The following is a 3,616-nucleotide window of genomic DNA, read 5'->3' on the forward strand; positions in this document are numbered from 1 at the left end:
ATGCAGGACATGCGAAACTCAAGACAGCGCCGCAGCGTATTAATACATATTCACACAAAATAGCATGTACTGCCACAGTGATGCAGTGACCGTTTAAATATGTGACTTTTAATAAATAACATTAACTGTATGGTTTACATGCATATAAATACCATAGTAGACTATTGCAGGATACAAGAAATTATAAGTTGTGCCACAGTGTAGTTATACCAATAACAATACAATGGACATAACTACCATAGTGTAGCAACCGTTTTACATAAAAATTACCGCAGCGTAAAAATGTAGTATATTTTTGCTAATTCCTTCTATTTTCAATTGCGAAAAATACGATTTTTACCCAAATACTGCATTATGTGCTATGGAAATGAGCACCCCCATTTTTCTGGTACGTATTAGTCGTCTGCGGTAGCCCGCCTGCAAAACAGTAGTGGTAATGGAGAACCCGAAAAATATAGTCTGCATTTGGCGGCTGAGGTAGTGTGTCGGTGTACGATAGCGGTAGTCGAAAGGATATACAATACATGTTGGTAGATCTATATGTACAATACATGTATGCAAATAACAAAGCCTATTATAGTGAATATCTTCAAAAGCCACTACATATAATTTTTCTATATAATTGATATAATTGAATACTTTAAACTGTCGGGAGGTCCGGAGGCAATGGGTTATCCAATTCCACATTTGACCTTCTATTTTTCCACGTTCTGGTAAAGATATCTATATAACAGATCCATGTTTGAAATGTTTCCTTTACTTTGATTATTACTCATGTTGTATTTAATTATTAAATTTTAAAATAGAGCGACCTAACAGAATTCAGGTTTACTCTAGAATAAGTGTCCCGCTAAGCTTTTTTTTTCTTTTCTTTTTTCTTATTTCGCGACAGTTGTTAGTTGTTTTGGCGGTGACGTTGTCGCACTGTCTATCTAGATTCTACGTAATATTCAAAGACGTATACGTAGCCCGGCTAGCTCACGCTAGTCGGTAGAACACGAATCTCTTAATCTTGGGTTCGTAGGTTCGAGCCCCACGATGGGCGTACATTTTTTCTCATTCTCTACCGTAGTCGTAATTAGAGAGTTGTCATTTTCTCATACCACGTATGAAACAACAACAACAAAACAGCGCTTTAAAAGACGTTGACACAAACAGTTATTGTAGACAACATGACACTATAGACACTACATGTATATAGTTTGATTACTGAGTTTTCATTTTTAGCTCATCTGATTTTTGAAAAAAAATGATGAGTTATTGTCATCACTTGAGCGGTTGTCGGCGTCGGCGTCGACGTTGCCTGGTTAAGTTATATGTTTAGGTCAGCTTTTCTCCTAAACTATCAAAGCTATTGCTTTGAAACTTGGAATACTTGTTCACCATCATAAGCTGACCTGTATAGCAAGAAACATAACTCCATCCTGCTTTTTGCAAGATTTATGCCCCCTTTTGTACTTAGAAAATATCAGATTTCTTGGTTAAGTTTTATGTTTAGGTCAACTTTTCTCCTAAACTATCAAAGCTTTTGCTTTGAAACTTGGAATACTTGTTCACCATCATAAGCAGACCCTGTACATCAAGAAACATAACTCCATCTTGCTTTTTGCAAGAATTATTGCCCCTTTTGGACTTAGAAAATCAGTTTTCTTGGTTAAGTTTTATGTTTAGGTCAGCTTTTATCCTAAACTATCAAAGCTATTCCTTTAAAACTTGCAACACTTGTTCACCATCATAAGCTGACCCTGTACAGCAAGAAACATAACTCCATCCTGCTTTTTGCAAGATTTATGGCCCCTTTTGGACTTAGAAAATATCAGATTTCTTGGTTAAGTTTTATGTTTAGGTCAACTTTTTCTCTTAAACTATCGTTTTCTTGGTTAAGTTTTATGTTTAGGTCAGCTTTTATCCTAAACTATCAAAGCTATTCCTTTAAAACTTGCAACACTTGTTCACCATCATAAGCTGACCCTGTACAGCAAGAAACATAACTCCATCCTGCTTTTTGCAAGATTTATGGCCCCTTTTGGACTTAGAAAATATCATATTTCTTGGTTAAGTTTTATGTTTAGGTCAACTTTTTCTCTTAAACTATCAAAGCTATTGCTTTAAAAGTTGCAACTCTTGTTCACCATCATAAGCTGACCCTGTACAGCAAGCAACATAACTCCATCCTGCTTTTTGCAATAATTATTGCCCCTTTTGGACTTAGAAAAATCATTTTCTTGGTTGAATATTATGTTTAAGTCAACTTTTCTCATAAACTATCAAAGCTATTGCTTTAAAACTTGCAACAGTTTTTCACCATCATAAGTGGACACTGTACATCAAGAAACATAACTCTATCCTGCTTTTTGCAAGAGTGATGGCCCTTTTTAGACTTAGAAAATCATGGGTAGGAAAATATTTCTGTTATACAAAAAAAAAATCAGATGAGCGTCAGCACCCGCAAGGCGGTGCTCTTGTTTAAGCAGAGACGCAGTTAGATGTATACAAACTAAGCAATATGTACCCCCTATAAATATGAAAAATACATAACACGTCAGTGCAAATATTGGTGTCTTTCTATAAATACAAGGTACCTAAGCATTTATTAGGAGTATGAAGCTTTAATAGACGGTGTAACATGAACTGATGAACGTTATATGATGTAGATGTGCAAGATAAGTGAATATTCAGACATCCCTTCAGTGTTCTGAAATGTCAAGGCGAAATAAAATGATTGTGCATTGAAGAGAAACAAAATGTGTTCCGGTGCCGGGAATCGAACCCGGGCCGCCTGGGTGAAAACCAGGAATCCTAACCACTAGACCACACCGGATAACTCGTTACACATATTGAGAAAATGTGGCATATATCATAAATAAACAGAGTGAGATATACACACCTTAGTACTGTTATTTCGTTTTTTGATCAAGACAAAAATGTTTGAACACCTTTGATGAAGACCAACAAAGATCGTGTATTAGTCAGTCCGGCGGTGTACAAATACAAGTTTTGTAAAGCATGGTACTATCTGCTGTTTTTTCATAGATTAGGCCAAACAACGTAACATCCACATATCATACTTATTACGTGTTATTATATACATGTATATCATACTTATTACGTATTATTATATACATGTATATCATACTTATTACCTATACATAACATGTCATGTAGCATCATATTATTTTATATGTTTTTCCTGTTCATTGGCCAGTCGATATTGGTAATAAAATATTGTTGTTTTTTTTTTTGTACTCAAGATAAATCCCTTTTGATCGATGAAAATTTTACATTGTATGTTTATAAACGTGTATAATATATGACAGATCATCGACACAAAACAGGATTTTGATAAATGGATATTTCTCCTAGCTTTGCAAGTCTAACCATATTTCTCTTGTGATTTAAAATTCCACCTCTAACTTAATAATATTTCTAGTTTTCCCATACAAAATATTCGAGAACTGCCTACGCTATCTGCGTACCATAAAGAGTATTTTCACATATGTTCATGTGATAAATAATTTGTGTAAATTCTACATTTCTAAATCTTATATGACAGAACAACAAATTACGAATTCCTAGGTACACCATTTATGTTTCTAAATTGAAGACTGAGTCAGTA

The 3,616-nt window shown here is 34.6% G+C and overlaps 1 non-coding gene across 1 annotated transcript; it reads right to left on the reverse strand.

Moving 5' to 3' along the window:
- Positions 1 to 2,749: 2,749 nt before the first annotated feature.
- Positions 2,750 to 2,821, reverse strand: Trnae-uuc (transfer RNA glutamic acid (anticodon UUC)). The gene has a single exon. It is a non-coding gene; the product is annotated as a tRNA-Glu (tRNA).
- Between the last annotated feature and the right edge of the window lie 795 nt (positions 2,822 to 3,616).

The sequence above is a fragment of the Mercenaria mercenaria genome, chromosome 3 (genome assembly GCF_021730395.1).
Source record: "Mercenaria mercenaria strain notata chromosome 3, MADL_Memer_1, whole genome shotgun sequence".
NCBI classification, from domain to species: domain Eukaryota; kingdom Metazoa; phylum Mollusca; class Bivalvia; order Venerida; family Veneridae; genus Mercenaria; species Mercenaria mercenaria.